Raw genomic sequence first — 11,150 nt, forward strand, 5'->3', positions numbered from 1 at the left:
GAAAAACCAAAAAAAAAAAAAAAAAAAAAAAAAAAAAAAAAAGGTAATTACAGATAACAACTTAACATTCAATGTTACTTTTAAAAAGACATATTAAGTAATGAATGACTGATCATTACATTCCGTATATAAAATATCAGCATCATGGCTCAAAACAGACCAAGTACTACCCATGCATGACATAACTGCACAAATAGTTTGTCTTCTGAGGCAATACACCTCTCTTTCCTTCCTCTCTTTCTTTTTTTATTATTGGCTTTTAAACTAATTACTCTGTTCAGCCTAGAAATGACTGGGATCTAAAAAAAGCCAGGAAAGACAAGTCATGCAGTTCTTACCTACAGAGATGCAAAGTGCTCCTAGACCTATTACGCTTTCTGCTAAGAGACAAGACACTGAGTATACGTATCGTGCACTGTCCTACAGTCACGTCTGAAGCAAACCATTGCACATAAGATATTACTGCCTCTAACATATTCATTATCACACATCAGCATTTTGTTATTGGCTTCTCAACTGCAGTGAAGTAACTCATTACATGAGTGCTTTTAATAGATTACAGGTGTTCACAAGATCAGTTACTGGGTCTCAGCTGACAGGCTTGCTGGTGAACATTTATGGAACACAATGATCTAAACTTCTAGAGCTGTTTTTACGTATGACAATACTATAAAATTTTGTATCTTCAAAGCATGGTACAAAAATGAAATACATAATGTCACAACTAGTCCTGAAAAAACTGCTATTCCTAAAAGACATCTAAAAATGTCTTCCGATTTTCCAGAAATGTTTCACTCATATTTGGCAAAAGAAAAAGCATTTTTGCTACAGGAGAAGATAACCACATTTTACCTGCTCGGATTTGCATTTCGTTCTCTGGTGAAATTTTGCTACATCTCATATTATTATTTGGTAAGAACTATATCACAACATGTCAGTAGTATCTCTTTAGCATGAAATAAAACCGTTTCATTTCCAGGACACGTAGCAGGACACAATGACAAACTTGCAATTGCAATTACCCTTTGAGAAGGGTAAGTTTTTTCTCAACTGAAAACGACAATTAAATTTTGTTCACAATTAAGCTTCTTCACATTCACTGAAGAAAAGATTACACAGGTACAAGTGACAGCAGAAACAATCAGGGAATATAAAAATACATACAAACAGCAGAGTAAATATTATTGTTTATACGGATAACTAAGTACATAAGGACCACAACCAATCTAAATGAAAACAAACAGAGCTATTCATATAAAAGCATATATAACACAGACCACATCTTGCTGCAGAGCAACACACAGACCTTCATTGTTCTCTTTCAATTTGCAACTGTGAATGAGAACAAGAAAATATGGGCATTGTCTCTGTTGTCAGTGGAGATTAATAAGCATCCCTGCCACTAGGCAACAATAACCAGCATTTATTTTCAGTTTCTTTTAATTTAATTTTACAGTGAAGAATGTGGAAAAGCAGCAGTATTATGTTCCCTGCTACATTCCCCAGGGCCAACCAGCAAAAGCTTTGTCATCTATGCTTTGAAATCTTCTGCTTTATCAAAGAAAGGCCAATCTTGTTACTTAGCCCAATGTTTATTACGAGTCAGATGAGAAAAACGTTTGTATTTATGTAGCGCAAGTTCCTACACTACATGTCGAATAATTTAATATGCTTGTTTGAGCTGAGCACCACAAAGTTACCGATGATAAACTATGATAAAGTTTTTTCATTGAATAGATGAAATGCTACTTATGCACACAGTTATCACATTAAACAACATACCAGAAAACCTAAATCTGTTCCTCCAAGGAAGATTAAAATGCCGCTTGATTAGCATAATCAGGACGATTCCCAACTTTCTTGCCAGTTTTGTTTGGCAGGCAGGAATCCCTCCATCTTGAGATGGAGCAATGCCCAACACAGATGTTCTGAAGGTCTCATATGTAGCAGCCAGTGCAGTTTGTTGTTATGTAACTGCAGATTCATTTTGTACAATATTTAGAGTCGAGTAACCCAACAGCCCTTGGCTTGCCAGATTTCCAGTGACATTTTCAAACGTGTGATTTTAAGGCAAAGGCGGTTTTGTGTTTTGATTTTTTTTTAATCAGCCCTCAGTCATTACAGTTCCACTTCAGTTGAGAAATACATTATTAGCTAACAGCACTTTAATGAATGCTGACTTATTCAACTATTTGTTTGGAAATAAAAAAATGAACATTTTCAAAATTGCCTTCTCTACATTACTTACTTCAAGAAGTGTTGTCTTGTTGTCCGTAAATGTCTGCTTTCCAATTCTTTTCTGTCATGACCACCACCACACATTACATAAAATCACTTCTTTAAATTTGTGACATGTCTCTAGCATAATATGAAGAGACATTACTTGGTGCAAAATGTTTTCCATTAGTGCATGTTATTTTTCTGCAAAATTACAGCTAGAAATTACACAATTATTTGACATTTTGAAAAGTAGCTATTTTTATAACACAGGAGTTTAGTTATTTAGCATCACAGAAATAAAAGTTATTTAGATCTTGAAGTTATTATCAAGGCTTTTTTTTTTTTTAATAAGAAAAACAGAGTTGGTAAAGGAAGCAGTTAAAAAAAGCTCATGAAAAGAAAAGAAAAAAAGAGGCAGATCAATACAGCTTCTGGGTTTTGTTTACAATCGAACAGAAAAATGAATAATCCATTAATTTGGGCGTATCAATCAACCTGGTACTCTCTCTCCTCTCATCCCAAGAATACAGGCAGACAAAATCAATCTCTGCATTGCTCCATTCCAGACTTCCATCGTGCTTCAGGATTACCTGTGCGCTATAGCTGGCTTGTCCTGGAGAAAAACACCAGCACCATCAAATTCTGTGTGCTCTTGGAAATTAATTCAACAAGATTACCAGTTTAACTGAAATTGCTCTGTAATTCCCTTGCTAAATCTTAGTCCTAACTACAATCCCTCCTTCAGCTTTGAGATTATTCACAACATGCATTATATATGTGAGCACACATTTGCCCCAAAATGCCCCTAACAAGCCTATACACAGGAAACACAAATGCTGATTCTGCCCTGCATTTTTTTCATGTTGCTTCCCAAAGATGTGTGAGGGAGAAGGAAGCTGATGGAGAGAATAACAATATGATGTTGTTTCCTATTCTTATCTTCTCTGGAGGGCAAGAACGGAAAATGTATTTTACAGTATCTTTCTATGTATCTTGCCAACTTCGTTTCTCAGTTAAGAGTTCAGTGACCCATTCACCTCATCCACCAGAACAAATACTAGCACATGGAGCACCTGGTCTCCATCAGGCCAGAGGCTGAAGACCCTAACATTTCTTAACTGAATCTGACTTCCCATTCAAAGACATTCAACTGTTTTCAAAGAGAAGGCAAGGAAAGAATAGAGATATTGGGTAAGCAGACATAGGAAATCCAGTGAAGGACAAGTCTGGCACTCATGCCTCCCCTTTCTGCTTCGCTGCTTAATTACTTAATGGAATGAATTATATTTAACGCAATGAGTTCTCTTTAATTTATAATCTATTCATTTCCAAGAAAAAGACAAGCTGGTGAGGAATTTATCACTCACATCGGACATAGACTCTCTTTAGTTCAGAAATGTGCACAACATGTGGCTAACAGTTAATTAATGAAAAAGATTTGATGGGTCATTTTGTTTGCTCGCAGCATTCAGCAGTCTTCAGCAGTAATTCAAAATAGAGCTTTTCTGTCTGGGTTTTTTGTGTCGTTTTTTTTTCAATCCAAACGACTAACTAGTGCATCTTTTATTATCTGCTATTCACTGGCATTCTTTTTGCAACCAGGCTACCCCTGCACAGACCTGCGTTCTTATTTGAATTCCGTTTAGTATGAAGTGCAATGCTTAATCACTTTCTCTCAACTAAAACCATAATATTCTCCAGCTATCTGAAATACAGCAGCAGTAATAAGGTAGACACAGATTTGACTGCAGACACACCAGTTTTTACTATCTTTTAAACAATGCTGTGATATATGCTGACTTAATCTGCAATATTATTTGCAAAGGGAACAACCTTGAAACTTGCTTTTATCTTAGGCTGCTTCTCAGTCAGCTCTGGCTTTCCTTCTGTTGATGCTGGAATAAATGCAGAGTCTTGAATATCATTGTGAGAGAAGGGTGAGTACAAAGCAAAACAACCATGTCTCCATAAATGTATTTCTCCTTTCTTTCTTCTAGCACGTTTTTTTAAATTTGTATAAAGCAACCATGGTCCTATTCTCATCCTCAGCCTCTCCTATTGACACTGCTCCATAGCTGTTTTCAACAATCTCAGCTATCAACCAACAGACAATGAACTTAATAATACTTTATGAATAGCACATGTAGTTAATCTTTTTTTTTTCTTCTTGTAGCACATGCTTGTCTTATACAGAAACATGCTTAAGAGCAACATTTTCTCTTTGTAGCCTTTTTACTGAAAGACAAGTATATCTAAAGCAGCAGGTCTGTAGCATATTAATAACATACAAGTATGCATGTCTCTACTTCTTTTCTGGGATACGTAAAATAAACACTTCTTGTGTTACAGAAATGCCAAGGATTTGTTAGCTCAGGAGCTCTCTGTCAGCCCTTTCTGGAACGCCAGCTTTGTATTGTACATAGCACTTCACATCAATGCTTTTAGGCTCTGGAAGCGGAGAAGCCTTTGCTTTTCAAGGTGCTTTTTGACGAACTCTGAAGAGAAATAAGCTCTTGTTCCTCTGAAGAGCTTCTTGGAGGGAAGTATTAGCACAACTGGATAAAGCAGAAAAGAGCTATCATTGTAACGGCAATCTTCTCTTTGCCCAAGCGATGGTTTGGAACGACCACCAAGTAGCAGCCTGAGTCTTTAATGACAACCTTCTCCTTTCGCACTTTAGATTTTGACACGCTTATCTCAAAACAGAGCAAACAGATAAATTCACAATATCTGACAGACAGAATTCAAATGTTTGCTAATGACACACACATTTTTTATGACTATTGAATAATCACAATTAAAAGGATAGATATTTCGCTAAATAGTCTCAGGCTAGCAATTAATTTTATTAGTGCTGATATAGTTAAAACAAAAAAGGAAGGAAAAAAACTTGTTTCCCAGAAATCCTAAATGGCACTTCAGAAGAGTTGCACTTCTTCCCTCTGAATTTGCGCACACATGTGTGTGTACACACCTGTTCCTCACTGATCCCAGACAGCTCATTTTAGATCAAGTTGCAGTTAGAAAATGAGTGCATATTATGATAATACCAATCAATGCTTGAGGACACTTGGATTGTATGAACATTCATTTTTTTTAAAACGTACAAGCTTAATGTAACATTCTCATGGGTGTTCTACAGCTTCATAAGTTACATTGTTTCAGATATTTTTTCAGATACTGAAGTAATACCTACTACTTCCTGAACCTAAGGAACATTTTCAGACTCTATTAAAGGCACAGAAAAAAAAAAAGTTGTAAAGTAACAGCAGCTGACCAATTTAAAGAATAATTGCATGTTTTTGTTAACAATTTTGCCACTTCATTCTTTGGCTCCCTCAGAACATTTGCTTGCTCCGGTGAGTTGTTGCTTTTAAAGTACTTATTTAACACTTCCTGCTCTACTGCTGCTTCAACTGTATTATGTGAAGAGAGTTAATTAGGAAAGAGAGCAAAAGAGAATTACATCACTGTTATAACAGTACTTGGCATTTAGTAGCATCTTCAGTTTGAAACTCTCAAAGATTAATCTCAAAGAGATTAATAATTATTATTGAAATAATTCTCACAAACTACTGAGAAGTACAAATGCTCTTAAAAGTCTACAGTTTGCTACAGAGCAAAGCTAGGAATAAGGCTGCATGTTCTCAGGTCTGTACCATATCTACCAGACAACTGTCCATCCTCTCCTTCCTTTCTTTTAAACTCACGGAGAGGGATATAGACGCACTCAGGCTTCACTTCCACTTGGAATATATGTTATATTATATTGCAATCTTGTATGAGCAACACTGGCTGAGGCACACTGGACAGATAGGCAGGCACGGTAAAAATGCCAATCGATTATATTGTCATTATTTATGAGGCAGAAATCTATAATGAAGCCACAAAAGCGTCCTTGATATTGTGTCACTGATCGTAACTGGTCATAAACAAAGAGAAAGTTGAGTTTGAGGTATATCAATACTTTAAAACCAAAAAAATTAAACTACGTGAACATGAATACTCCCTCCTATCCCTTCACAAACTCTCACACATCTAATTGTTCTCAGTCTCCCAGAAAAAGCACCAAAAATGCTAAATGAAATAGGACAATGAAAAGAGAGAGGCTCTTCCAAAGGACTTTAATTTCCAGCAGGCAAGATGGATCGGTGTATATGATGGACCTTACCCTGCCAACCTAGCCTACCAAGGGAAAAGCACTAGTGGCTGAAATCCCATAGCTGCTGCCACCACAGCTGCTCCTGCCATGACCGCTCCCATTGCCACTGCTCTCTACTTCCCCTTGAGCTGCCAGGAAAGGTGTAGCAGCAACAGGAGCCAAAGCAATAGCAACAGCAGGTGTCTCATTTTAAGCCCTAGCATTTTGCATTAAGTAGCTTCGGTCTCAAATACTAGACCGCTTTTTCTATGGGACAGGTAAAAAAAAAATCAATCTGCTATTGCTTAGAATAATCACACAAAAAGATCTTCTTAAACACCAACCAGTTAGAATAAAAGATTGTTTGCAACTTCCCCCCCCTCACCTTCTACACATCAACCAGCTCTCCCAGATACTCCTGGTCACAAAAAACCCACCTGTCCCCTTGCTTTCCTTCTCTCTACTCTGCCCTTACTTTTTCAGCCAGCTGTTCTCCCTACAAACCAGTCTTTGCTTCTTAGTTTCATGTCCCACAACCTCATGAAGCATTTGGCCCACCCAGTCCTCTCTCCCCTACTCATTTCTTTCTCCTATTCATTTCCTGACCAAGACTCGCACTCCCTAAATCAAGTACCTTTTGCTTTCTACACTGTACAGCTAGGTACTCCACTCCTGGCACTTCTTACTTCTCCCTCCTGCACCCCTCACTTGCTGTGGCATGCGGATTGCCCATGTGAACTCAGCTTCACAGAACCTGATGGTTCCTGCGGTACATCTATGAAAAATTTGCAGCTCATTATCTCCTGGGAAAAACTTGATGGTGGTTTTCTTAGCCAAGAGACTTCCCCTTCATAATTCTACTTTTACTCTTTGTAATGTTAGCTGAAAGCATGAAACTCTAGAATTGACACAGAACCCATGATATTTTCCTATTATGCACACCTCTTCTCATTGTGCTTTATCATTAGTTGATGAAAGAGACAACAGACAAGTCACCTCTCTCTTCTTCTGCTCCCAATCTATGTCTGTCTCATATAACCAGCACTTTATGCTACCGGTTGCCATTTTACATGCTTAATACGGTGGATAGCACCGTGAGGCCTAGATTTCTGCTGCATCCCTATAGGCAAATAACGATTATTAGTCCTTTTTTTAGGTACCATACATTTCACCCCCAGATTTACCTACTGCAGTAATTTTTTTAGTCTTCCAGTTACTCTGTAAACTAAGGTTTGGTTAAGGTTGCTGCAGACAAATGACTCGATCCTTCCATCATCATTAAAGCCTTTAAATCTACAAAATGGTGCTACCCACCTTAGGAAATACTGCTTTCAGGAGACTACTTTGACAATTAAAAAATAGTGGTTATAAAAAGCTAACTAGGTGTTTTCCAGCACAGACCTCTAGGCAAGACCAGAGCCTTGACTTTGGAATCACACTCTGCTCCTAAATTTCAAGGTCAGGTAAACATCAGCCCAAACTCAGCCCTTTGTGCATCCCTTGAATACACCCCTTCTCCTATTAGTCAATATTGCTCTTACAGGAAGAAAAAAAAAACAAACCACATTAAAATCTGAAAAGCAGATGATTGCTGCTCTGGAAAACCTTTTTTTTTTTTTCCTTCAAAGCCCCTATCCTTCACTGTTTACATATGGCTGAAAGACAATAGTAATTTGAAATATGAAAGCTCTCCTAGTAGAAAGGTAACCACACAAGGCTAAATGCAATAGGACTAAAAGCTTTTCTCCTTTTGTGTTTGCTGTGCGGGAAAAGAACCAAGGATTTGTTGAAACAGCAATCTGGCAAAGAGAAACAGAGAGAGAAAGAGATAACAGCTGATCATCCCTCCCCCCTAAAAGACCAAAAAGAAAATTGAGACACTGGAAGAGAAATCCTCGCGTTTAAAATCCACTTCACATCATGTATTAGCTACCCTTTAGATGGTGGTCAGAAAAGTCAAAATCTCTCCTTTGTTCACAGTTTCATTATTATTACTCTCCTTCTGTATCATTCCCTCTGTTTAATAGCCTGGGGTCAGGCCTCAATTTACCAAACTGTACATTGTTAACCCTCTAACGTATTTACTTCTTTCTGCCTTCTCAGCACACTATTACTACCCATGCATTGCAGAGAATATATAACGTATTACATTCTGCAGTATGACTTGCATACTTAGTCAATGAATAAAATATGGAATATTTATAAAGAATTTACACCCATCAAACTGAATACACAACATATGACTTATCATATTCAGCTGTACTTTCTAAAAACAGTGTTAGTTTTCCTCCTTTTTGTTGCACAACAGAATATGACTAGCCTTTTCAGAGTTTCATGAGGGATGAAAAATAAGAATCTCTCTTTCCAGCATGGCCCACAAAAAAGGCTGTCCAAACTGCAGTTTTTATGCTCACCTTTGTTAAGGGGACTCTTAGTTTTGTTCAGGACATCCTCTGACAGTGGAAACGACAGGGGTTCTACACTCTGCAACAACTCCACAGTAGGAAAAACTGCTGCTGCTCCATTCTAAAGTATTCCTTATCAAGGACAACACAACTGCCCTGCCACCCTGCTCAGCCCAGGGGTTAAACAAAACAGGTTGGTCCTGGGCCTTCTTCTATCTAATAGTCCAAATCAACAACAATTTTGATGAAAATGAATGACGCTAAAGTTCCTACGATGACAAAAATCTAAACCCAGTTTTTTGGTTATTGCTGGCTTCAGTAGTCTGTTCATTTATCAATTACTTAGTCATGGAGCCTGCAAATTGGCAATGTCAAAGCTTTTGCTGACTGCTAATTCTCTTAGGTGATGTATATTGCACAAATAAGAAAGCTACATTAAAATGCCAGCATTATATACAGCACGACATTTTCCACTCCCCCTGAAATGATTTATCGTAGTCATGTTCACACTCATTCAGCTTCCTGCGCCATGATTTATTGGGAAACTGTTCCATAATTGCTGGTATGCCTTTGACAAGAATTATATGATGAGAAGACTTCAGTCATTAAACATCTAAAAATATCAAGTGTTATCCTCACATATGACAATGAAAGCTACATTGACACTTCATCCAGTCACATCACTTTCCATATCCATACATATTATCCCTTCAGGAAGGGTGCTTTTCTCCTAGCTGCTATGAAGAGTCCAAGGAAGCAGCAAGACAGAATTTTCAAGCCTTTTTAAAGTAAAACCCAACAGCCCCCAAACCAAAATCCCCTACCCCCTAGCTATCATTTTGTTTAGGGGAAAGCCTATGAAAACCAAAACATGTCCAAATTATGCCACAAGCAAGGAAAGAAATTAGAAATACAATCATTACAGTATATGGTACAATGAAGCTGGTTGATTTACTGTATCTACATGCACAAAGGAAACATTTGTATGCTTATTTCCCTGGTTATAGTACCATTGCACCTCACGCTGTGTTGCACGCTGTAGCTCAGTTTCACTGCAGAAGAAATTGCCCATCCATTCATTCTCCTGGATATTTCTCTGCCTTTAACACTGAAAGCACTAAGGCAAAAAAATGAATGCCTAGCAGCAGCCTTTCCAGTCCACATTTACGTGCCTAAATGTACTTGCTAAGCATCATAAGACATTACTGGATCCAAGAGAGCTCTGGATGCATCACACCATCGACCTCTTCAGCATTATTTTAAAATCATGCTTCACGTTTCAGTGACCAAATATGGACTTAAAGTTAAGCATCCATTTCATTATGATGACAGGTATACCTTGCTCTACCCCGTTGCTGTGGTAACAGATATGGTACCCATTAGACTTATGGTAAAACATATTCCCCAAAGGTAATTTTTTTTATTTTTTTTTAATTCTCACTTGCATGATCGTACCAAACTACCTAGTTACAAAGAGAACTCAGAGGATATGCTCTTAGCTGAGCTCAGCACTCCTACAAGTTTTGCATTCACCTTCTTTGTGTTTAAATGCGGGAGATAAAATATACTGATGCTTTAAACAAAAGATGTGAAAATTCTTGCTCCAGATGGAACTAATGAAAAATTAAGAGGAGATCATATGCTAACCAGGACTTAACTGAGTACAGCTATCCCAAATCCTGTACAGCATGAAAGGGAAAATACTTGTCACCTGTGAGAACACCATTTTTGGTTTCACTGAAAAGCAACGGAAATGATTAAAAAAATGCCAGATACATTTCCTGCCTGTTATCAAACACACATCAGAATTCTTCTCCTGGTTTCACGTTTTAAACATACTTTACGGCGAGACTACTTACATTCAAAGCTGTAAATGTTACAGTTTTCATCAAAATTCTCAGTTTTCAAAATTTTTATAAGTCAGGTAAGGGAAAAAACTACTTCAGCAGCAAGCTGAGAAAATAGTGTCACAGCTGGCATACAAGTAGCTGGGAAAATGTTCTTAAGCTACGGTGATTCAAGTAAATGCATACCACAACAAAAAATTAGTTAAGTTCTTTTCCTGTCTCTTTTCCCTGTCAAGATGAGAAGAAGCCAGTATTGCATCAATGAAATATTTTCACAATATTTTAAATTATAAAGTTATTATATTCTTACATTTTGTACATTTCTTTTTTAAACATGATGATGTTAAACTAACTCAGAAGCTGGTTTAGTGTTCAAGGTTTCCATGGATCAAAGTTTTAAAGTATGTTTCTGTTCTAATCAAACTTTCAGTATCAGCCTTTGCATTTGTAAATATACATGTAACAACCTATCTGAAATCTAGTGGGTAGCTCTGATACTTTCTGAAGTGCTCCCACTGATGCTGGGGCCAGACTGTA

General features: G+C 37.4%; 1 protein-coding gene across 1 annotated transcript in view; it reads right to left on the reverse strand.

Annotated features, from left to right (window-relative positions):
• The window catches only part of OSBPL6 (oxysterol binding protein-like 6), a 51,325-nt gene that overhangs the window by 38,877 nt on the left and 1,298 nt on the right, over positions 1-11,150 (reverse strand). The gene's annotated exons all lie outside the window — the stretch shown is intronic.

This window comes from Pygoscelis adeliae, unplaced genomic scaffold (genome assembly GCF_000699105.1).
Source record: "Pygoscelis adeliae isolate BGI_AS28 unplaced genomic scaffold, ASM69910v1 Scaffold160, whole genome shotgun sequence".
Classification (NCBI taxonomy): Eukaryota; Metazoa; Chordata; class Aves; order Sphenisciformes; family Spheniscidae; genus Pygoscelis; species Pygoscelis adeliae.